General features: G+C 37.1%; 1 protein-coding gene across 11 annotated transcripts in view; it reads right to left on the bottom strand.

Annotated features, from left to right (window-relative positions):
- Pkp4 (plakophilin 4) overlaps positions 1–26,603 on the bottom strand; it is a 221,759-nt gene that overhangs the window by 193,953 nt on the left and 1,203 nt on the right. The gene's annotated exons all lie outside the window — the stretch shown is intronic.

The following is a 26,603-nucleotide window of genomic DNA, read 5'->3' as shown; positions in this document are numbered from 1 at the left end:
AAAGCTTCATTATCATTAGTAATCACTAGTTTCACTTTCTCTAAAAATTTAAATTATGTTTTCGAATAGTTACCAAAATATTATGCAAGTAATTGAATTGCATTGTTTGTGTTTCACCATGCTGATGAAGGTTTAAGCCATCATTAATAACTTAGATGAGTCTATCAAAACCAAAATATTTAGCAAACTATTTAATAGAAAAAAGACGAGCTGTTGCCAGAGCAGAGCAGTGGGCAGTGGGAGAATGGCAGGCTTGCTGAGGACTCCATTTATTTTGATTAGTATAGCACCTAGTATAACACTTTGGAAAAATGTTAATGACTTTTCAGCACAAGCAATTAAAGACTGCACATTGTCAGCATAGCCCAGAGCACCTCTTGCGCTGTAAAAGCCAAAATCCTATCATGTCATCTGTTTGTGAGTAATCTATCTTACAACATTCTATCAACAAACAGGAGAAACAAAACATACAACTTCATGGTATAACTGTTAAGGTTCAGAAGTACTCTAAATGCTTCTCTAATTTAAATATTCCAAATAACTTTGTAATCCAAAATAAAGCTATAACTTTTATACAACAGCACTCATGTCTTGCAGCTATCACAAAGTTAACAAGCTTCAAACTCTTTCAAAAAATGCAAATCTAAGATTTCTAATCTTCTATTTTAGGATGCTAAAAATGTTTTTAGTCATAATTACAAATTTCTCTTATTTTTAAAATTAATTTCCTTCTTCCTTCCTTTGCAATATCTGGGAACTGATTTGAGGGCTTCAAAATGTGCTACATCGCCAGTCTTTTTTATTTACTTATTTATTTTTCTCTTTTTCTTTTTAAAGAGAGGGTGTTACAGATTAAAAACTGGTGGTCAACTTAATGCCAGCTGAATTAAATCACCATGGTGCAGCGTGTAGATGTTCCTTCCACCTGAGGAAAGTTATCAGCATAAAATAGAGACGTGGAGGAGGCGGCTTCGGAGCATTGAAGCGTTGTAGGTTCTCCTACATGTTGCTGTTTGAGCCATTGGTTCTCCTGGAGAAGCTTTGGTCCTCACATCGAGCATTGCTTCCTGGCTCCAGACAGGAAGATGTGTGCTGCTTAATCTCCAGGATGAACTCGTCACGCTGGCTTCCTGACATGTACCCGACTGTGCTTGTCATAGGAGGAGCTCGGAGCCTCAGTGTCGCTGAGGATGGCTGTGGTGCTTTTCAGGACAGCCCTGGTCTTTGTTCTGAGCGTGACTTCTCAGCTCCAGCGTAGAATAACCTACCAGCACAGCTCCTTCACCCTCTGACATAGACTTTTTAGCTTCCACTGCTGACCTTTGGGCCTTCCCAGTACAGATCCATAAAACAGACTGTGTGAGTCCTTCTTGTGGGCTCTAGACCTTCAGTTGGGACTCATGGGAGGTACTGTCATGAGCTCTGGGTCTTCATCTGGACTCATGTGGCACATTGTTGTGGGATTCAGGCCTTTGGCTGAATATTCTAGGTCTTTAGTGTTGAGGTTAGATTTCCTGTACTTTCTTGTGTTAACTCTGGGTCACCATCATAAAATATTATAAATTCCATTTCCTGATTCTAATTGTTCTCACAACCCATGACTACAACAGTGGGCCTCACTAAAATGCCTACACTGGGTTTGAACTTGCGACCTTCCTGCCTCAGTATCCCAAGGATTACAGACATCTGCTGCCAAGCCTGGCTACAAATTTCAACTAAGGAAATATAGTTTGTACTTGGCTTATCATATACACACGTACAAAAGTCAATCTCTGTAGCTTAGTTGGCATGAGACTTTAGCTGTGTTTGTTTGCTTCTTTGTTTTTTGTACTGGAGATCAAGCTCAAGGCCTTGTGGTTACCAGGCAGGTGCTTGTGTGGCTGAGCTAAACCCCAGTCATGTTGTTTTGTTTTTAAATCAGGAAAGTGGATCTTTGTCTAATCTCAGCTATTCAATACAACAGAATTTCATAGAACTTTGCCTTGACTGATGCTTTGCCACTCGCTCTCCTTTACACAGGGTCTCACTTAATTGCTAAATTGCCCTGGCTTCATCTTATGTTGTTCTTGCCTCAGTCTCCCACAGTAGCCGGAGTGTGCCACCATGACCATCAAATGCACCCTTTTATATAATATATAAGGTCTACCCTTTGCCGACTGACTTCCTGAGAACCAGACCACAGCTCAGCCTTCACTGGTGCAGGATCTGAAACAGCTGCTACAGTCAAGAAGTTTACTCCCTTCTTATGGTTTTCTTTCAAATTCCTTGTATGTGTAAAGCGCACCTACAAAGCACATGGCCTAGATCATTTGGGATAGGAACAAAGACCTAGATTCCAGGAATCTACAGTAGCTGAAGGGACACATGGTGCCATACCCAGGGTACACAGCTACACATAATACAAGTCCTACAATTTTGAGTTTCCTGGAGCCTTAAAAGCTGAGTCTACCATCTAATGCAGCCAACGTTTGCTTTCTCTCCTTGGTACCATTAATGGAGGAGAAATTACACATCTAAAGCTTATAGAATGCATGTAGCTTCTATATATGTGTTATTCATCAGACCCAGGACTGTGCACAGGATTTCTTAGCAGTATTTTCTCAAAACAAGAAGAGGTCTCAGGGTCTGTCTTCAGATCTGTTTTCCTGATTCAGAGATACCTAACTGGTGCTTAAGGTTTTTTGGCAATTTCCTCTATTTACTTATAAAAGTCTCAAGATCATCCTTTTTAGAGCTGGGTAATATTCCATTGTATAAAAATACAACTTTTTCATCCATTCTGTGTATAAGTGTGCAAGATAAATAATCATACTGTTTTGGTTAGTTCATCAAACAGAATAGCTTGCACTCTCATTGATTGTCTACTTTTTATGCTTTGATTTTGTAACTTGAACTATTTGTAAGGTATCAGTATGTAATTTATCAACTATTTACTGTTTTTTTTATTTGAAATTCTATATTATTTCTACCCTTTTTTCTGTTTTAAAAAAAGATTTTTGGCAATGTAATTACTGATAAGAGTTATACTGCTTTACTTTGAGATGTTGACCATAAATAACACCACTGTATTCACCAGCATACTTAAGAGAAGTACAGCTCTGGTATCTTCAAAATAGAAACTGTATGTAATGAAAAAACTACAGCAAAACTTTGTGATAATATATTATACAATCAAACTGCTGCCAACCTCCTGGAATTCATGGTTGGTTGGAATTATAGGCTTGCTCTGCTCACTTCGTTAACCCAGTAATGTACCAAATTCACATTTCACAGGACTATTTTGTACCCTTCTAGTAATATATATAGTAGGGCTTGATGACATTACTTAAGAGATATTTTACAAATTAACTAGCTAATTAGCATGGGTAGGCCTTTCTCTTCCTCCACATTCCATTTTATATTTAAATACAATAACTACAATATATGATACTTGAAGCAACAAACTGCTTGAACCACATCAACAGACGGCAAATGCTAATGCAAGTTTCTGAAATGCACCACTTACTGCCACCTCATCAGTATCTTTATGCAGCTTAGAGCCCAAGGTTTTGTTAGTAGACTCTTGAGTTTAAGTTTTCATATCTACTTGCTTCTAAAATTAAGGCTAGCTATTTAACATGGAGCAGAAAGCATTTCCTAGATTTGATCACTTCATTAAAGCAGTAAGTCCACAAACACACAGGAGAATGACTTCAGTGAGGGGCCAAGTGCTTGATTTACACTGAATGACTGTTTTCTGAACATTTAAGTAAATCAGGATAACTGTGTCTTGCATTCATTTTTAAAAAGAAAGTAGTACATTTTGAATGAGTGCCTCTTTAAAAAAAATTATGAATGTCAAATCTTAGGCTAAATCTAAATTCTATACTCTTGTGTGGAATTTTTTCAGTCTTTTCCTAAAATTTAAACACCCACAGATATCTTACAAAGGCAAATAAAATAAAATAAAGGATTCATATACATAATGCCTAAAGTCAAATGCAAAAAATCAATTGATAAAATGACAAGATGTTAGCCTTGAAGATCAATATATCATTTATAACGTGCATGATGTCTGGGGGATTAACATGGTATCTGGTTTAAGTATCAGGTCAAAACATAAGTTCCATTGCTTTTTAGCTTTAAAACTCAAAACTAACTGCCTTAAAGACTAGGTGACAAAAATAAATCAGTAGCACAGATAAAGAAGAGCCACACACCTATCATTGTTTCATGGCTCCCAGGTATTTTTACCATAGTAACTTAAGGTAAGGTGACCGCTAGAGCAGCAAACTTAAGAATTACCTTAAGAAGTAAAGTTGGGTGCGATGGTACACACCTGTAATCTCAGCTACTTGGGACCTTGTCTCAAAATATAAAAGATGTTGGGATGTAGCTCAGTGGTACAGCACTTGTTAGTAAGCATAAGACACTCAAGTGGTCAAAAATAAAAGTGGTAGGAGTGGTAGGAGCAGGAGCAGCAGCAATGTGGCCTACAGACAGCAACACGACAATCATCAAAGGAAGCCAGAAAGACCAGCCTACAAAGACTCTCACATGTGACCATGGTGCCCATACACACAGATGGAGCCCGTAAGGAAATACACAGGCCTGGTGATGCAGACATGCCTGTGAGCCAAGTTAACACCTCTCCAGATCGCAGGTTCTTTACTCATGAAAGAAGCAGCTCTGCATGATGATCTCTAGCATCTGTCTTTAGTTAAAATCTTTGATTCTGTAAGCACTGCCCTATCACCAGGTTACTTCAAATAAATGTAGTTCATGATACCTGTGGCTCAAACTTCACACAATAATAAATTAGGAATTTCTGAGAAATTTCATTATTTTGAAAAACAAAAAAAAAAATCACAAATGTCTAAATGTAAAGGATTAAATAAATCACAGAACACCTACATAACACAAGTCTATGTAAATGTTTTAAATAGTTGTTTTAAAAGAGCATTTATGAGGGCTGGGGATTTAGCTCAGCGGCATGAGCGCCTGCCTGGCAAGTGCGAGGTCGTGATCCTGGGGACCACCCAAAAAAAGAAACAACATCAGAGCATTTATGAGATAACATGATTATTGATCCCAATTCTTTAAGACATATACTTGCAGATGCTCAGATAGTAAAAACTTCCTAAAAATACACAAGAAATGTCAACAGATTTGCTTCTGAGTGTAGGTAAGTTGAGCTTTTGCTTTCTTTTCTGCTTTCCTGAAAGATTTTTCTGCAAAAAGAGATTAATTTATTATCAGAAAGAAAGAAAACTATTGTACAAGTGAGATTACCTTTGACTTCCAGTAAAGATGGCAGATAGGTAAGAGCAGAATACAGAGGCCCTGAGACAGACAACTCAAATGCAGAAATAACACATCGTGTAGTTCTGGACAGAGGGAGATGGATTCTCTCGACCCAGGAAAAAACTAAAGTGAAAAGAACCAGTCAAACATGCAGTCCTCGGGCTACTATTGAGGCAGCTAAGATTCTGTGGTTTTGCGTGCTCAAATTCCTACTGCTTTGACTCACTGGAACCACCGTCACACTGAAGTCAGAGGTTGCTGAGCCCAACGGAGAAAGGAGCCAGCAAGGGACCTGCACTGACCTGCAGTGAGCGCCAGGGAAAAAGCCCTTCTGCAGGAAGGGGCACCAATGGGATCACATTTTGGAATTGGGCAGGACTGGCAAGGACAAGGAACAGCAGTGACTTCAGTCAGTTGCTCCATTCCCAGACAACATTGGTGGGGTATGCTTGGCCTGGGTCACGGCTCCTGGCTGAGACCCAATAAGTTGTCCCAAACGAATTCTCTATGTGTGGTGCACACTAATGCAATAAAGGCCTCAGCAGGTTGACTGACCCAGAGGGGAGGAGCCAGCATATGCCACCCTGTCTGTACCTCAATAACACACTGAAGCGGGCAGGATCACCTAGCCAGCACGCTTCAGAACCGTAACCAACAAGGAAAGGGACTGGGACCTCTTCTATACACCTACATGGAAGAAACAAAAAATATGAGAAGAGGAAGCAACAAGAAAAAGTCCCCAGGTCCCAACCTCGAGGATGTTGATCCAGGAGGGGTAAATACAAAAGATAGGCTGAGGATAGCAAAACATGCAATCAGACATGGCATTAGTGGACATAAAGAGATATCTTCAGGACCCCATAGATGAGTTCAAAAGTGAAATATTTAACCAAGTAAAGCAAGATATAAGTAGATTAATAAAAGAAATGATAAGCACTTCTCAAGAACAGACAGATGGAAAAATGGAGGAGCACAAAAAAAGGAGAGAAACATTTGATGAAGAATATAAAGAAAACATAGACTACATGAAGCAGGTTCAAAGAGATTACCAGGAAATAAAAAATTCCATTGAAAGCTGGCAAAACTGCTTGAAAGAAACTAAGAATAGATTATTCAAACTGGAGGACAGGTTTGCAATGTGTGATTATGAAAGGAAAAATTTCTTAAAAATAATAAGGAAACAGGCAGTAACAATACACAGGCTAGAAAATGACAAAAGGATCTATAACTTGAGAATAAAGAATGTGAGTGAAGAAGCACGGGTACAAATAAAGGAATTACAAAGGCTACTAACAGAAATAATTAAGGAAAACTTCCCAAGCATAGGAAAAGGAAATTATATTCAGATATACGAGGCATACAGAACTCCAGACACCTACAACCAAAACAGAGCTACACCCAGGCATATAATAATCAAGATCCCAGAAACTCAATATAAGAACAGAATATTAAAAGCTGTCAGAGAAAAGAAACAGATCACCTATAAAGGAAAACCCATCAAAATCACAGCAGACTTCCTGACACAGACTATCAAATCAAGAAGAGCTTGCAGTGAAGTATTCCAAGCCCTGAAAGAAAATAACCTCCATCCCAGATTGATGTACCCTGCCTCTAGAAATTAATGGAAAAACAAGATGCTTCCAAGACAAAGAGGAACTGGGGAATTCGTGACCACCAATCAAAGTCTACAGAGAATACTAAAGGACATTCTAGAGAGAGAGAAAAGTACCAGGATTCCAGGAACAGTGGCAGAGAGGCCTCAATGAATGGAGCAGAAAGTGGAATGATGAAGAAAAGCAGACAACTAATGCTAGAAAAAGAGCACAACAGAAATGAGGCAGAGAAGGTTGGCTATAATCCCTAATTTAGATGGCCTTGATACACTAAAAAAAAGAGAGAGAGAGAGATACACAGGCAGAGTAGATCAGGAGGTAGGGTCCACCGAGATGCTCTTTATGGGAAATATAATTAACCTGAAAAAGAGTTTATGGAGCAAAAATCAAATATGAGAAAACAATGCTCTATGTGACAGGGAACCAGAGAATAATACAGGCAACCCGACCAGTATTTGTGGGATAGGTTGGAAAGACAGGCTTTAATAGGTAAACAAATACAACTAGAGATCAAGTCCAGGAGAGAGAAGGCTCAGAACCACTTAGGTAAATAGCAGGTTTGCCCCCCAATCTAAAAACTGAGGGTGTTGGTGAGACCCAAAACTGCACAGTGCACCCTGGGGGAGTGAAAGGGGAGGAATAGTCTTAAAAAAGATGGCAGAAAACATTGTTAATACTGTATCAGGATTTCAAACCTACATTACTCGCACTGCTCTGCTTAGATTTTATTCTGTCCCAGTTTGTCTACTTGCATTAGATTTGAGGGTACAGACAGCTATCCCAAAAACATCAGGATATAGCACAGTAATCATCTTTAATTTCCTATTATCTTAATCTGGAGCCCTGTATAACTTATACTGTTTTATCATGACTGATTTGAGTTAAATCTGGTTTGGTTGCTGTTTGGTATCGACAGATTTTATTCTAAACTGATATGATTGATTGTATCAAGTCTGAGAGTATAGACAACTATACTGAAGATGACAAGATTCACTACGATACCCATTCTGGTTTGATTATTATCTGTTTTTGAAGTTTTACACTATCTACAAAGTTGTGTTTTTATTGTTATGTACTGCTATATTCAATTATACTATGTCTGATGATATAACCAATTCTATTGAAGATAACAAGAGACAACACAGTAAGCAGTGTAGAACTCCTTGTACAGTGGTATTATATGTCTTTGTCATTTCATGTGTTTATAGGAATATGTTTTGTTTTGTCTTGCTTTATTTCTCCAATAGAGAAAGAATAGAAATACATGTTAAGACTCATGTACACGTAGAACCTATAAACAGTTTACAAGAACTGATCTTATAATGCGTGATGAAATGAACAAATACTTTGAAGAAAAAGAGACACTACAGTACCTGGTGCTGATCTCGTAGTGTCATGATGTGAAATCTAGTAATACTATTATTCTTTATTCAGGGTGATTTTAGCCTGCTTTGGTTTGTTTAATCTCAATATAAATGAAGATATAGATAACTGCATGTATGTTTAAGTGTATAGGATTGATAACCATATTACTAAGTTGTTGTTGGGTAGTTGAACAGAACTGTTTGTAGTCTCACTGTTTGAATCCCCACTTTGTATGTTTCACTTTTGTATCTTGAACAACTATTTGTAAGAGGACAATATATAATCATCAACTAGTGATTTCTTACTGTTTATTTTTTCTTTGAAAGTATTTATTATTTCTACCCATTTTGTTTTTAGTCTTTCTTTAAATAAAATTTTAAAAAATTAAATTAAACTTTAAAAAAAAGTGAGATTACCTAAACTTAAAATAGTTGACTCTATTTGAAACTAACAGTATTTCATTTCAAGTAGAACTTTGGGAGTGCAGGTGATACTACAATACTTTTTTTCTGTGTATATGGATAATGATGACCAATAATATAAATACAAGCTTAAAGTCATGTCTTTAACATCCATTTCTTGAGGTCTGAGGACACTGCACAGTAGCAGAATGTTTGCTTAGTATGTAAGAGACCCTGGGTTCAATCTCTAGCAGTGCAAAAAACAAAAACAAAAACAAAAAATTCCAATTACTGAAACATGATCCCGCATATATCTATGAGGCCTTAATGATTTTCAAACAGATTCGGTATGCCAGTACTCTAAAAAGAAACTGGCTGCTCTAATATTTTAAGTTAAGTGTTTCTTTTCTCTTATTGCAATAGATCCTAACTCTGTTGGGGAAAGGACAAAAATCCATTTGAAAATCTGATGAAAACTAAAATCCTCGTCCTCCAAGTACAGACACTCATCTTGCTTTTTTTTTGATCTGTGCCTAGCATATAGTACTGTTCCAAGTGGCTGAATATTTGTATAAATTATAACTGTCTGTATTGGGCTTGTATTCTACCAGAATCAGACCCCAGAAAAAGAATCTGAGTATAAGCAACTTATGAGGGAGATGGAGAAATGTAACAGGCAAGAGAAGGACGTCAACACAGGTACATTGGTCAGGTGCTGCTCCAAGCAAGGGGGGAGAGTTATTCTTGTTGTGGGTTTTTGGGAGCCTGCCAGAGGACATACCTCAGAGATGTCCCAACAAAGAGAATGAGAAGCTGGGCTACAGACAAGTCTGATGGGCCCCAACACAACTGGCAGAAAAATCCCTGGTTAACACGAAGTCCTAGGGCTGGATCACTTCAAGAGCCATGGGATGAGGGCAGGAAACAAAGGGAATACCTGCCAAGTCTTTCCTACCCATTAAGAATAGTAAGGAAATAAAAATGTCCTTGCTTCGATTAAAAGGCAAACTACAGGGTCTATGCCACTTACTATGCAGCCAGCCCTCTGTGCCAAGCACTGAGAATTAAAACATGAAGTCAGTCTTACGTGAATTTTTAAGTCAGAAGTTGGTGCGAAGACAGCACATAGACAGGATATTAAAAAAAAAAAAAAAGATTTAAAAAGTGGGGTCAAGTGTTCTTGGATGAACTACTTCAAAGCAAATGTAAAGTCCATAACTCTTCCAGTACAAAGAAAGGGTAGAAACTCACCTTAATCACAAAACACTGTACAACACAGTTTTCTTCAAGTCAGAGAGTTAAAATCTCAGTATAACCAAATAACCTAAAATATAAGAAAAGAGGCACTTCCAAGGTTTGGCTTATTGTATCAGGATAGATCATACTGGATATTGAAAGAAATGAGCTAAAATTTTTAGCAAAGATTTAAGTGTGGCCAAGCAAGGTGATGTGAAGTCAAGAAACAGGGACAGGCGTGATGGTGTCTGTGATTCCCTACTCTAAAGACTGAGGCAGGAGGACTGCAGCAAGTTCAAGGCCAGCCTGGTAACCTTGCAAGACCTTGTCACAAAACAAAACAAAATAGTGGAGGGGGAGAATTAATAGGAATCAGAATAAAAAGAATGCGTTCACTTAGTGTGAATTTTCTTCTCAATGTTCAGTGTAGATGCTTAGCTATGCAAGTTTAATTTTTGTTTAAAATCAAGGAAAACCCTGCATGAATAGATCTCTGGATTAAAATTTAGTATCAGATTTAATTTTTACAGTCAAGAACAATTAAACTGTCTGCTCGTATTTTTCTGGATCATGAGAGCTATTCACACTGAAATGTCTAACATTTTGCTCATTGTCAAAAAAAGGCTTTAAGTGCTGACATGAAGGATTGTGCTTCATTTCAAATTGTGCACATCACTGCAGTAACAGAGGCTCATCACACATATGAACGAAGACACATTGGAAGATTCATCTCCTCTTCCAGCTGACATGACACAAGCAGTAGCATCCAAACTAAGTATCTATCCTAGTATTTCTGCAATCTCATTCAGTTACAAAATCAGGATGATTTCTTTCTTCTATTAACTGCCATTTATTGAACTATTATTCCAAAGAAAAGAAGAACCACTCACTGAAAAGTAATTCCATTTTTAGATACTCCACTTAGCTTACAAAAGGCATTAAAGACTTATGAGTATTGAAAAATTAAATATGCCTAAATTCAGTCTCATTCTACATGTCGTCAAATTTTTAAAATTTCTCATCAAGTGGTAGCTAAAAGGTACAGAGTGAAAACACATTCTTCTTCAACTCTTTTTCTACTCTGAAAACCTCCAAGAAGCTCAGTACAAAACTGAAAGTTTAAATGAAATAAAAAAGATAAAACAAGAAACTATCTTCAGACTTACCCTATCACTTTTAGTGTCTTTATATTCAAATTGAATTGATCTCTGGTTTTTATTTTTTAAGCAGTTAAAAAACGAGACTGTAGGCCACAGTAAATTTCTATTATACTTTAAATGTTAGGAGCATAAATATTAAAATATCCCTTTAAGGCAACTTATATTGTACCTTGGCATATCTTTTGCTTTGAAGATAGTTTGTAGAAATTCAAATATCACATATCTGCGTGGCTTATTAGATCAGCAGTAAATCATGAGAGGGACAAGACGTGGTGGTACATGCTTGTAATTCCAGCATTTAGAAGGCTGAGGCAGGAGGATTACCATGAGTTCAAGGCCAGTCTGTACTACATGGTGACACCCTCTCGAAAAAATAAAAAAGTCACGCATGGTTAGTATGCTCATTAATCCCAGCCTTCAGGAGGCAGAGGCAGCAGGATCCCCAGGAGTTCTAGACTAGCCAGGACCACACAATAAGTTTAAGGTCAGCCTCAACTACATAGTGAGATCCTATCTCACACACATGGAGAGGTAAAGGACTGTTTTGGTTTTTCTATTATTATAAAGCAAGGTGACACTCTACATATTAAATGAAGCACTTACACTGCTTATGTTGGTATCTTCTGTACATCAAAACTTGTCTACCAGGCAGTTTTACATTTTAATTTCTAAAGCAAAAATGACCCCTGAGGGATGTTCAGAACAATTATTTTCCTGCTTTTATCCCCAGAATAATAGACAAGTTTTAACAAAAACTCCTTGAGACCTAAGAATCTGCATTTTATTATTCCTTTGCTGCTCCTACACATCATATTGCTATACAAATGAAGATAATAAACCTTTCTTTAACCAATAATGACATTTTGGGGACCTCTAAGATTCGTTCCCTATTATCAACTCACTTCTAAGGCATTACATCAAAATAGACATCAAAAACAAAGACCAAGGGGCTGGGGATTTAGCTCAGCGGCATAAGTACCTGCCTTGCAACAGGCGGTCGTGAGTTCGATCCCCAGTACCGATAAAAATGAAAAAGACAAAAAAAAAAAAAAAAAAAAAAAAAAACAAAGACCAGGCCCTGTTCATTACTGCAACCCTTCCCAAACCTAGCATGGACCTCAACAATCAATGAAAGGCAACTGACTAGTTTCCCTGAATTCCACTGTTACTGCCAAAAGACTAACTCATTAAAAGAAAGAAACTTGAGACTTTTAAGTGACCATAAGAATGGCATCACACATTATTGTACAGTCAAATCCTTTTCCCAATTTATTAATCAAATATTTACTAGTTCTGTAAAAAGAATCAAATATTTATTACTTGTTTAGGTTTGAATGTGTCCCCAGTTTCTACCAAAGACCTTGTAACTTTCTGGGAGACAGAAATGACTGGAGGGTCTTTGGTTACAATATTTGGTCTTAGGCTCTGTTTCCCGTTATAAAAGCTTCTAAAACCCCTAAAAACCTCCAGAATAGAGTTTCTATATGTACTCATCAGGGTCAGGACTAAGTAACAGGATAGCAAGTTGGTGTCTGGAGAGCTAACTTTGTTCAGTATGAAGGAAAATCTGCCACATTTTGTGTCAGAAGTGATGAGAGTACAGAAACACCTTTCCTTTACTAATAGCAATTATTTCATTTCAGTATGGAAGACTAAGTGACAACTTAACCTATAGTCTATTTTAGAACCCTGGAAAGTAATCAATATTTTATTCCTCCCCCTTTACATCTCTTAACTTTTGGTTAGCACCTCCTTGTTTGTGAAGAGAAGGTAGCATATCACCTATTTTACAGAGTTACTGGAAGGAGGAAATGAATACAAATGCTCTGGAACTGTAAAGGTTTTTTGCTTGGTTACATCTACAATTTTATTATTCTAGCTGTAACTGTTCAGAATATTACAATAGAATACTACTACTTCAAACAGAACTTCTTGTAATCTGTGGCTATTTACCATTTAAAATCTAATTAGTACAAAATACTGCATTCTGAATTTAAGTAACCCATCAAGTCAATGATACCACATTGAACAACACAATTCAGTTACTTTAAAAATCTGTACTTTTTCCATGTTAAAACCAAAATTTTGAGAAATAACCTATTTGTTTTCTAAACATTTTTTACGCTTTTCTATATGTGAGGGTATACAGAAATAAAAAGTAATAATCTAGAGAATAAAAAATCCATTTATTCAACTTAGTTGGAATAAGACCTCCAAAAAATGAGAATGACATATAACAAAGAGAAACATATAATAGGCACTTAGCAATAAAGAAGCACAGATGAGAGATTATTTTTCTGAAGGTTTCAACGTGCCTGAAATACATGTTGACCTTCTGTCACATGACCAATGGACATCTCTGCTTTCTGGTGTTTTGTTTCAGGGGCTCACTATGTAGCCCAGGCTGGCCTTGAACTCACAATCATCCTACTCTATCTCCTCATGGAAAGTCAGGTACACACTACCATGCCCTTCACATCTCTTAACATGAAATGTGTCCCCTGGGATAGAAAATGTCTAAGATGAGAACCCTCCCCTGGGTGGGTGGGTGGGGGACAGAATCTACATGAAGTAAAGAGCCAAGAGAACAGTTTCAAAATTAGTATCAATTAAAAGTCCAATACAATAGAAAACCATCATGGGGAACCCATCATGAGAGGTTTTCATTAAAAGCCAGAGAACAAGACAACTGGAAAAGGAGGATGACTGCTGGCCACAGTGGTGTGAGGGGCTCACACAGAAGAGGAAGAACATGAACGAGTCTTAGAAGACTGGGAGACCTGCACAGTAGTCTGGCAGATGAGAAAAGTTCAAAAGGGAGATTAATTAATTAGGGTGTGACTGCCAAGGGCCTTTGATGATAGGTAAGGAGTTTGAATGAGACCTGCAGGGTATACAAAGAAGAGGAAGGCTAGAGGATAGAGAGACAACAAAGGCTGTCAACTAAGAATTTAATTATTCATTCACTGGAGCAAGCATCTGGTGCTTACTATCTGTTGGGGATATTGCAAGGCTGAGAGAACCACAGTGAGGTCTGTGGCACAGTTCTAACCTGGGCAAGGTTCACAGCAGCCAAGAAACAGAATAAAATGACTCAAACACAATGTGACAAGGGCTCAGAGCACAGTCATGTGCAAAAAGCTGACAAGTACAGGGAGAAAGGTTTAAATGTGCGTAGATGTGGAGTAGAGTTGAGAGAAGAGCTGGGGAAGGCTCTACTTCAGCGGGATCACTAAGTTAGAAACCTTAAAATTAAAAAAAAAAGGCAGAGGAGATCATCAGGCAAAGTAGGATATGCTAGGAACCTACAGAAAAGCCTTTAGGAAACAGACATCCTATTAAGATCATAAAAGTTGGGGCCGGGGGTTTAGCTCAGTGGTGTAAGTGCCTGCTTTGCAAATGCAAGGTCATGAGTTTGATCTCTGGCACAAAAAAAAAAAAAAAAAAAAAAAAGAAAAAAATCATAAAAGTTGCTGAGGTTACCTCACACAAATACAGCAAAAGGATAAGATCTTGTGAAGAACAGTATTACAAGAAAATGTTACTGTATGCATCCACTACAGGGCTGCTTGCAGAGTCCACATTTAACATCTCAGCTATGACTTCACAAGATCAAACTAGAGTGATAATAAAGTTATTAGAATGACCATACTAAAAAACAAAGTATAAAACCAGTCTAGTAGTCTGAAACAGTTTGACATTCAAGGTAGAAAATACATTAAAACTAACCAAATTATCAAACATGAAGATTTTATTTAGGCCAGATGTGACTTCAACATCTGTCTGTGGCAGAAAGTATATACAGTAACTATGCAAAACGGGGATGGAATGGGGTAAGTGGGCAAGAGAAATTATGTTTAAGAAAATATTTTCTTTTAGGAAAGAAGAATCCTTGCCTTTAAAAATATCAGGTGTGTCTGTTTGACTTCCCTCTGATAACTGGAGTGATTCTAATCACACACAAGGATACTGTCTTCATTTTAAACCCCCATTTTGCCCATTATCCTGATTCATAACTTTTTTTTGCAATATTATTACTACCTAGGATCACATATAAGTGAAATTCTGAAAGAGCCACAATTAACAATTACATTTTAAAATATTCTTTAGAAAACCAAATACACTTGCTATCTAAAACAAAACAAAAACTATAACAAAGCCAATGAAACAAACCTTCAAGTCAAGCACAAGTTCATGAATTCCACTTAAAATCATGGGAAGCAGTATTTATGCCCAGTAACAAAAGATTTGATCTTATAATTTGCCGCAATTATAAATCTTTTTACAAAGTTATCTTAAGTCACAAACACATCAATAGTAGTAGCTGAATGACTGAGGACTCACTTAAATGTATGCATAATTTTAAAAAGAAAACTTTTAAAAATTATAATTTAATGCAATTATACTCCTATTTTCCCCAGAGAAATGTAAATACATACTAGAACAAAAATATGTACATAAAAATTAACAGCAGCTTGGTTTGTAATAATGATAAACTAGAACCAAGAAGTGGATGACTTAAACTGCTTATTCATATTATAGAATATTCAGTAGTTGGACAAAAAACCTTATTGATGCATACAGAAACCTGGATAATCTCGATAAAGAATTATGCTAAGTGGGGGAAATCCAAAATTAAATCTCCTTTTTTTGTTTGTGCTTGTTTTTGTTTGAGACAGGGTCTGGTGTCCTTCAGGCTAGCTTTGAACTCACCATGCTGCCAGCAGAGCTGGCCGCAAACCTGCAGCAGTTCTTCTGCCTCAGCCTTCTGGACTGCTAAGATCACAGGTGTGTGCCACCACACCTGGCTGTTGTAACATTCTTAATGACAAAGGCATAGAACGGGGTACAATTAATGGTTGCCAGAGATTAAGGAGGATGTGAGCAGAGCTGAGGAATGTGGCTGTAAAAGGGCGACCTGAGAGGTATTTGTAGAGATGGAAATGTTCAGTATTATCTTGACCAGATCAATGTCAATATCCTGATGGTGATGTAACAAAGTTTATTCTAACCTCTACATCAAAACAAGGTATGAAACTTCCTGTTCTATTATTATCGTTGATGTAATTGATAGAACCAATGATACGCTTGCTATTTGTTATGGCTTGTGTGTAGATGTCCCTCCAAAGCCTCATGTGACCATAGATGCAGCTTTTCCGGAGGTGGCTGTATCTAGAGTGTGTGATGCTGGGATTAATGGTGTGATTACTAAATCAGTCTACCATTTGATTTGGCATTGCCCTGATCCCAGTAGCCTGGACAGGATACAAAAGGGGCAGGAAGAAGGTGCTAATGTGGCTTAAACTTGCTTCTTTGCTATTATTTTGTGTGCTACCTTCTGCCTGCCATAAACTGCTTCTCTTCTGTGCTGCCGCTCTACCATGTCAGCCTGCCTTGGAGCCACCCAACTAGGAACTAAAACCTTTACAAACTGTAGCCAAATAAAACTTTACTCTTGTAACTTTGGCTGTAGGATTATTTTGTTTCAGTAATGAAGAAAGTAACCAAGACAGTATTTTAGTAATAGTTTTCCTTAGAAAAACTTTATGTGCCTTAAATTACATCTACTTTTGTCTTCTGTGCTTGAGCTAAACATGCAAGTTATTACAGGTTCAGCATCTGAAAAATTTTAATTGAAAGTCTTCTAAAATCCAAAACGTTCTGAGTGTTGGAATGATTTGGAAACATTTCTGATTTCCATCTTCAGATTAGGGATGTGTAACTAGTAAAACCTGTAAATACTGCAAAATTAAAACAAAACTAAACAAAACAAAAAAACCTCGGAAACATAAGCACTTCTGATCCCAAGCATTTCAGACAGAAGATGCTCAACCCATATTTACATGCAAAAGGAAAGGATACTGAAATTTCCTCATGTCACCCTATTAAAGCCTGGCAGAGCTGGTCTTTGTACTATGGCAACCACTAACAGCTTTAGAAAGAACATTATGTAAATTCATCTCACTATGGTTAGAATCCAAATACTTAAAAGTTAAAATGCATATGAATCAATCTGCTTAAATTTTTCTAATCAATGTTTTTAATAAGGAATTTGATGTAACGAATTATTTATCTAGCTAACATAAATTTTTAAAAAAGGAATGAGCTTTTTCCACAGAAACAGACATAATAAATGATATTAAGGTTCTCAAATCAGTTTACAGAAGCAAATTACAAAAGGACAGAAGATGAGTAATTAGGCAGAGAGAATATTATTCAGGAATAGTAGATGGTGCTGGGTACCATAGCTCAAGACTGCAATCCTAGCTACCTAGCTACCGGGAGACTGAGGCAGGAGAACTGCAAAATTCAAGGTCAGTCTGGGCAACTTAAGTGAGCCTTGCCACAAAATAAAATGTTTTTAAAAGGCTTTGTGATACAGCTCAGTGGCAGAGCATTTGTATAGCACGTGAGGCTCCATATTCAATTCCCAGTACCAAATAAATAAATAAAGAGTAGAAAGGAAAGGTGCTCAAAAACCAGACTTCAAAACTCATTAATTCATTCTAGGGCCAGAAGTTATATTAACATCATGCAGAAATACCTATTTGCTGTTGTTTTTGAATAGCTTAGCGAAGGACTATTTCCCCTGTGGAAATGATATACTCTCATTACACTGCAGAATAGTGGACTTAAGGATTTATATTGCTTTTGTGGAAATTATTTTCAAAGTTCTGAACAATATTTTTTTAACAATATTTTTTAAGACCAGCACTTGCCAATATTCTACAGATTTCAGATTTTTTTTTAATCTGATAAGTCGGATTAAACATTTAACAGCTGAGTAGTCTAAGTCAAAATAACAGCAGGTCTTGTGAAGTACAGTTGTGCATTCTAATTCCTTATTCAGTGTTTTCTTAAAATGGACTTTGCTTATTTAGTCATTGAAAAAATTACAGTAAGTTGAAAATTTGCACCAGCACATTCATTAGTCTGAGATTCAAAGTATGATTTGACAAGACCATTTATTCTAGCAAGAGATCTTCAAAACATTCTCGTTTATTCAAAACAATAGAAGAGAGAATTTTCAATAAGTCTGGAGTTATAGAGGCTCATGGATTAGCTACAGAATAAAAGAAAAGCACAAAACATAAGCTCAAGTATTGCTTGAAGAAAATGGAAATAACCCACTAAAATGGCAAATCTTAAAGCATAAATTATAGTTCCTTACAAATAATGTTATTTTCACTATAGTTAATTGTTTTCTCTAGTAAAGTATTTCAAAAAATATAACAAAAGCAATAAAGTTTATGGCCAAACTGAATTCTTAAACTATAACTGGTAGAATACCTGATCAGATGTAGGCTGTAAACAAAACAAGCCAATGACAGTCTCTCTAGATTTGGATAATTATCAAATAACAGACACAGTAAGTACGATTATAAGCTAAAACCTAGTTATTTACATGACTCATCCTTAACACTCTTAGAAATTTCTAGGATCAAAAAAAAAAAGTTCAGACAATTAATTTTGGGGCTGGGGATTTAGCTCAGTGGCATAAGCGCTTGCCTTGTAAGCGCGTGGTCATGAGTTCGATCCCTGGTACCGGTAAAAAAAAAAAAAAAAAAAAATTCAGAAATTTCTAGGATCATCTTCACCAGTTTATGTATCTCATCTGCTCAACTAGATTGTAATATTTATCATGGATTCCATATTAAAGACAGAGTTTCTGTTACTGAATCCAACAGACTATAACACTCCTGGGTAAAATCATCTTTTTGGTCATGAAGCTTATGGTAGCAAAGTCTGATAGACAGCAGAGGACTAATGAATGAGAACTGTAATTAAAGCCTCAAGGTTTGCCATTTTACTAGGTTCTTTCTCCCCTAGAGCAATATATCAGTTTGTGTTTTGTGCTTTTCTCTTATTCTGTAAGTTGACTGAAATAAACTAAAATGAAGCATTTTAAGTTTTAGGACTCACAAACATGTAAAGCACTGTTTATCTACTGTCCCCTCACTTGAATCGCTGGTGGTACTCTGGAGTAGTTATGTCTACAGACCAGCCCTCGTTTCTCACTGAATCCAGGTACAGGTATCGGAAAACCTATTCTATATCACTGCAAAACAACTACTGGTTCCCAGTGCTTATGAGTGTTCACGATTCTTAAAAAGGAATGAAAACTGAAGAGCCTAAGTGTTTACTTTGACCATGACACTGAGAATTCATTTAATACTGCACATATTAATGACGGATTCCTCTCTTTGAAAATAGGTGCTCATTGCATCAACAGACTGTATTTATACTTACACACACGTGCACATGCACACACGCGTGCACACACACACAATTGATTGAGAGATTTCCCTTTGTAGGGGAGAGAAGGATATGGGGGAAATTTTCTTCCTTGAATTTTTAAGTTACTTTTTCTTCTCATGGAAGAACACAAATCCAAATTTTTAAAAAGCCATATTGTTTAAATCCACAATTCTGAACACTGGCAAGACTGTCTACATGTAAACAATTAACAGGTGTGTGAAAAGTACCTATACAATTGGATCAGTGAATTTCTATGAACTTAATGTATTCATAGAAAGTATTTTTTTAGAAGAACAACTATCTTGATCGTTTAATTTCCACAAGCACAAGTTAAATGATTTGAGCATGTGATAAGCAGGGCCTTCTCACTTCAATGAGTCCCATCTAACCACTACCCTATACCTCTCGTGTTTCTACTCAATTTCTAGAAAAATGTAGTCTCTCTCAGAGCTAAAGTCTCCAGTGTGCATAAGGGAGCAACTGTTAACAAATGAGTTCCTGGGAGCAGAGCTGTGAAAGACTGACATGTACAGCTTCCAAAAAAGAGCTGCTTCCTCTGCTCCCACTGCCTGCTGCCTTGGGGGACCCTCAGGATCCTCATACCACGATAGATATGGAGCAGCTGACTCAGGCTAGTCATATGCTTGTGCGGCCTGAACTTCTTGCAGGAACTGAGAATTTCAGGTATACAACTTCAATTTTCTTCCCTTATCCCAGAGGGTAAATTGTAATAAATTCTTGAGAAGACAGCAAATTCTTGCTGAGGAAAAATGTAACAGAAAAAAAAAAAAAACAAAAAAACAAAACTGCTTGATGTTCCAAGAGCTGTGAAACAGAAGTACTAGAAGAGCTCCAGAGAGTATCTAGTTCAACTCCCCGCTTTAATAAATAGGAAAACTAACCCGAGAGGAGTTAAGTGACTCATTCATGAGCTACACACCTGCCTAATGGCAAAAACCAGACTAGAACTAGAGCCTCTTGCTATCCATTAAACCACTGTCTGCTGCTTTATATCAAATATCTTCCAAAGCTCCTTTCTGTCTTCCTAGACTTTCTGCTTTGGCAGTGCCAGACTAGTTTCAATCATTTTTCTTCATTTGTGTTTTGTTTTGTGGCACTGTGTTTTTGGGTTTTGTTTTGCTTTGTTGCTTTCCAAGTGTCATTAATTTTAGAAAAGGCAGCCTAAAAAGTTTATTTACAAGGTGCATTTATGTAATTGTTAAGTGTTGTAGTCAGGGTTTACAAGGAGAACAAGACAATACAGGACACATATTTACAGCATTATTTTATGATAGTCACCCAAAGAATTAAATCTGTCCACATACTAAGACCTAAGAAATCCAGCTGAGGGCCTAGATGCCATAGCAATGACCTGTGAAAGTCCAGCTGAAGATACAGAGACCATGACAATTCTCCCCAGAGCCTAACTGGAGGCGCACAGCCCATGACAATGACTCATGCAAATCTGTATCATGGATCTGCACTGGGAAGGCCCCAAAGTGAGTGGTGGAAGCTAGAAAATTTGTGCCAATGGGATGAAGGATCTGTGCCAGTAGGTTGAGGGTTCTGCACTCATGCCAGGAATCGATCCTCAAAGTAAGAGCTAGAGCTCCCCCAAAAGTACCACAAGCCATCCTCAGCAATGAGGTTCTGAGCTCCTCTGAAGATGAGGGCAGCCAAGTTCCTATCGGGAAAGAAGCTTGACAAGCTTCTCCAAGAGAATCAAAGGTAACAAGAAGACCAACAACACCAGGGAGAACCCACAATGCTAAACTTCTCTCCAGTCTTTTTGTTTTGGCAACAATCCTCAGGTGGGCCATTCATGCTCAGCAGCACTTCGATTCAGCCCAGGGGGGATTACAAGTTGACCAGCAGTTATCAATCCACCACAGTAAATATTAAATGACTAACCCTAACATTTCCTTCATCTACTGGCTATCAAGGATACTGTGTGAAATGATTATTACTCATACTCAAAATTGTAATACTTATATATAAATTTAAAAGGCATTTGTTGTTGTTGTTGTTCTTGGTAATACTTGAGATTGAAGCCAGGACCTTCTGAGTTATGGTCCTTTTTAAATTTTTTAAGCCAGGTTCTAAGTCACTACATTGTCCAGGCTGGGTTCAACCTTATGATCCTCTGTCTTCCACAGCTGGAGATGTTCATTTTACATTTGCAAGTACTTCTCTTTTATCTCAAAGTGTAATACTATCAGTCTTCACTGTTTAAACATAAGAGTTTATTAAAGTGCATTTACCCAACTTACCCACAACTTTTGGATAACAGTGGATACCAATCACAAAAAGTTACAATTTCCATATTTGAAAAAGATCCATAATAAGCTGATCTAATGGCAAATGCCTATCATTCCAGGACTGGGAGGCTGAGGCAGGAGGTCTTTTATAAGTTTGAGCCCAGCAAAAGCAACTTAGTGAGATCCTGTCTCAAAATTTAAAAGGGCTGAGGATATAGCTCTGTGTGGAAGGTCCTGGGTTCAATCCCTAGTACTGGATTCCTTTCCTTATAATCTCTTGCAAATTACAGTGTTAAACTCCTAACTTTTTTCCAGTAAGTTTTCTCTGCAATATCCCATTAAAATTCATAATCATTTTGACTAGGTCCAAGGAAAGCAAGGCAACAATTTACCTGACATGTTGTAGATGCTGCAGAAAGCATTACAAAGTACCACCATGAGAGAATAATGATTAACATATATTAAGTGCTGGCCCTCTCGTAAACATTTATGTATACAGTCCATTTAATCCTTACAATCACCATGTAAGACGAGTGCTTTGGTCATTACACTCTACAGATGAGCAAAATGAGATCCAGAGAAATCAGCTGCTGCCAGAATTGAACACTGACATTACCCGTTGCTCACCATTGCACATCACTGCCTCATAACACCTCTTCTGAGTCTCATTCAGTAAGGTGAAAGTCCAAGGACTTTCCCTGGCCTGAACTACTCCAGTTAATCAGGAACCAAACAGGGCTAGACAGCAAGACCTCGGAAACACCTTACTGAGCTGGAAGTGGAGCTTGAGGAAAGCCTGGGATCTGATCCTTAGTATCACAAAGCAAGAGGAGGAAGGGAAGGGAAGCGAACAGGAAACAGAGGGAAGAGGGTGGGGGGTGGGGAGGTGGGAAACATCACAGGCTTATTCCTTCCCCTCACTTCCTAAAACAATATTGTTTAAAAGAAAAAAAGGAAAACAAACACAAAACTCCGCCTATTTACTGTAAATGTGAAGCAGGTTTATAAAAGTTTCAAAACAGAAATCCAACTTCCTGGTTATGATTTGGAATATGAGGAAGAGCAAAAATGCATGTTCAGGAAACCTACTTTTTTCCATAGAAAGGAGGAGGAAGGAGGGGGGTTAAGAGGAGAGAGAGAAGGTGGAAAGGAGAGAGGAGCAACCCTGGACCTCAGGAAACCTGAGCTAAAGTGTAAGCAATGGGAAGGGGACCAAGAGATGGAGGGACAGGCGAGGGAGAGCAGCAGAAGGCAAAGTAAAAAGAATTAACTTCTGTTTATATACATGTGCCACCTCCCACAGTGTATTCACAATGTAGCCGTTTATTGCAAACATGTAATGATAAAAGTAATTCTTTTTAAAAAAATTTGCTCAATGTAATCAAAATCCTACATTTTAAAAAAGGAGAATGCTATCACCCAAATGTTAAATGTTTTGTCAAGTAATAAGGCTTAGTAGAAGATCTAATTTTTTGGTCTACGATACCTTTCACTTGCTAATATCCAAAGTGCTGATCCTGCCCTTGCCTAATCTGAATCCCTTTCGAGCAGCACAAATATGGATACCTCTGATCCATATTTCAACAATCGATTTGTAACTTAACTGTGGGTTCCTAAGAGAAACTGCATTTAAAATTCTAACCCAGGGCCCAAAACACCTGCATACCGCTCTAGAAGGCCTAGGTTAACCATAGGTCTTCCCTAACTAGAATATCATTTTTATGGCAAGACCCACCCCACTTAAATTTAATCTGGAACACTATACACGAGGGTCTATATTTTATGTAACTAGCTTTAGGCCCCTGAGAAGGGACATTCTCTTCCTCTCCAAACAGACAGATGTGTTGTTGGCTGTGCTGCTGGAAAGGGATTCAGATTAGGCAAGGGCAGGATCAGCATTTTGGATATTAGCAATCATTAAATTTCTACTTAATACAGAGACTAACTGTAGAAATCAAGCATACCTGGGTTGTCAGTGACAGTTACTGGCTCCCAAAGGCCCTCCCTCTGCACCCTTCACTGGAGACCAGGACAAGGGGACTAGCTACCAACCACTAGGCGTTACTCAGTTCATGAAAAGTGCTTCATATGTGATGACTGAAAACTCAGCTACTTCCATTTCTCATTCTAAATGTTTTATAGTGTTAAAATTTTACAATTCAATCCCTAGTGACATTTTATTATCTGTGATGAATCATTATGTGTGAATCATAATAAAGTGTTATCAAGGCTATGAATAATAAAATGATCACCAAAGTAGGCAACATTTATTAGTAAATCAAATATAAGTAAATCTAACTTATAAAAATTTAGGCCAATCAGCAATGGAACATCTGAAGAATTTCTAAGTTTAATTAAATAGTAACATCATATAATACTCCCTATTTAATAATGTTGACAGCTCCATGAGATTAAGATAACTTCACTGAATTATTAGTGACAATATGAGAACCACCTGAATGTACTAAAACCAGCAAGCACAGCATACAAACCAATGCTTTTGATAACCCAAGGTTTGATCCTTTACTCTGTAAAAAAACAAACAAACAGAAAAAGCAAGCTGTCACTTCTTAGTCTTAGCCAGCAAAAGACCTGCTGACTGTTAGCACCTTTCCCTGGTAGTACAGGAAGGCTTATGCATCATCCTTAGCTTTACTGCTTTTCTGTCTCCATTTGCAGCCATATAAAGTCTGGCCATGAAACAGTTACTTCTGCAAACACACCTATTCCACAGCTGTTAAGTTTCAGATTAGTCTCCCCCCTTCAGTCCAGAAAGAGCACTACAGAACCATTTAACACACGGAAGGAGTAATTATCTCCCAGTACACTGAAGGTGTGAAGACAGCTTCCCACAGTGACACACAATCCCATGGATATTTATGCCCTAGAAGAATTTCTACTTTATCTTTCAGTTCAGAATAAAGGTATGTTGTCCACTTTCAAATTAAGCAAGGTAGGGAGTTATCTACTGAAATTTTAAAAATCAAATAGAGTACTCTCAAAATATCTTAATCTTTCAAAGAAGTGAGATAAAGAGCTAAATATGCCAGATGGTTGGCATCATGTAGGATATGAAAAATGCTTTTTAGAAGATCCCTGATTAACACTGGGTTAATAATTTACTATACAAGTTGAAAATATTTACTATACAAGTTTAAAAAGCTAAGTGAATTTCAAAATTTAGGTTTATAGTTACTTTCTTAATTTTATATATCAGAAAGGAAAATAACGATGCAATTGTGATTTAATATATACGCAATCTAAATACTCAAGGTCACACAACTGCTAAATTTTTATCAAATAATTCAGTAGCTTCTTTAAATTCTTACTGTGTGGGAATATTCACAGAATGTAATTGGCTTATTCAGCTTGTAAAAGCAGGGCTAAGCTTCTTTTCCTATCAGAACTCCAGCTGACTTTACTTTTTCTTTCCTTCTTTTATGTTTTCCATCACTACTCTGTTGCCCTATCTCCCTGCAAAAGCAGTATAAAAGAATGAAAATAACAGGATACAAAATTTCCTCAATTTAGATTCTTTGGTATACTATATGCAACACCAAAATGCAAAATTTCCTCCTTACATAATACTTGGGGATAGTGGAAGAATATACTTTGGTCAAAACTGAATGTTATTTTTAATTAGGAAGATCATCAGCAAAAAGCTCCCTCTCTTTGAACATTAATAATAGAATGTATTTCTAATTGAAAATCTCTTTAGCTGAGGAAAACAAAACTTTGCACAACCAGTCATGTATTCACACATATAACCAATACATTTGAGCAATGTGCCAATTTCTAGTGTACTAGAAAGGCTAAATTTCCTTTTACATGCTAATTTTGACCTCAACTTAAATGAACAAGAGTTGTTAAATTCCTTTGTGATACAATATTGTTACATAATAAAAGTTTTCCTTTGGCATTTACAAACACCTACCCATATATTCCACAGTGTTACTAGATACAAATTAAACCTCTAAATTAAAGGTTCACTGATTATGGACATACCAGAAAAACAATGTAGCAACCAAAAGATACAACCTTTCATTTCCCTTCCCTTAGGTCCTTAACTAAAAGACTCTCCTCTTACACTTTTCAGTGCCCTTGATCTATCCACATAGAGGTTCAAAGACAGCTGACTGGTTAAATAATTGACTGCTTTACTAAATTAAAAACAAAATAACCAGGTGCAGAGGCTTTAGAGTAAACTACATCGTATCAAACAAAAGCATACATTAATGCTTTTCAACATACAGACACTTATTTGAGACACTGACTCTCTTCAATTTCACACTTTCATTTTCCATAACTGTTTCACAGGCACCAGAAAGGCAGATACTTATACAATAGTAAGATATTTAAAAAGAAAAGCATTCTTGTAAATACTTTTTTAAAAAATCTAATCTCAATTCTACAGAATCATCTTCTGCCTACATTTTGCTTTTCTGTATTAAGAAAACAGAATTTGACCAAAACTGCAGAGAAACCATTATTGATTTTTACACATAAATAATTATCATCCTTTACAAGTTGCAGGGCTATTGTTTCTTTTTCCGTCAAACTCAGTAAGAGAAAGAACTGCAACCTCCACTAATAAATTACATCTTGAAATACACATGATTGTGGCGTCCCTGTGTTACTGCCAGTGGTAACTGACACGCCCCGAATTTAACTGTACCAGACAGTTCTATCTGTCCCATCGCTGACCAAACACTGCTTCTCTGTTTCTATTCATTATGTATTATACGAGGCCTAAACACGAGCTCAGTATGACGAAGGGGAAAAAATTACAATTATGACAGTAAACTGATGCATTCAAGATATCTCTTGCAGCGCAGCTCCGTCCATGAGCATTAACAGGCATTTTTCGAGAGCTAAAATATGTTGGCTGCAAGCTCATTATTCTAAGAACCCTCAGCAGCCCGGTTTCTGCAGGGTTTCAGAAAACCCTAGTAAAAACCAATCGCTATCCAAATCTTGCACACCAAACTTCCAAAGATTCTTACGCAATGATCAATAACCTTGGTTACA

This window comes from Cavia porcellus, unplaced genomic scaffold (assembly GCF_034190915.1).
Source record: "Cavia porcellus strain 051 isolate PalLab524CR breed Dunkin Hartley unplaced genomic scaffold, mCavPor4.1 scaffold_12, whole genome shotgun sequence".
Taxonomy (NCBI): domain Eukaryota; kingdom Metazoa; phylum Chordata; class Mammalia; order Rodentia; family Caviidae; genus Cavia; species Cavia porcellus.
This window is presented reverse-complemented; position numbering and strand designations above follow the sequence as displayed.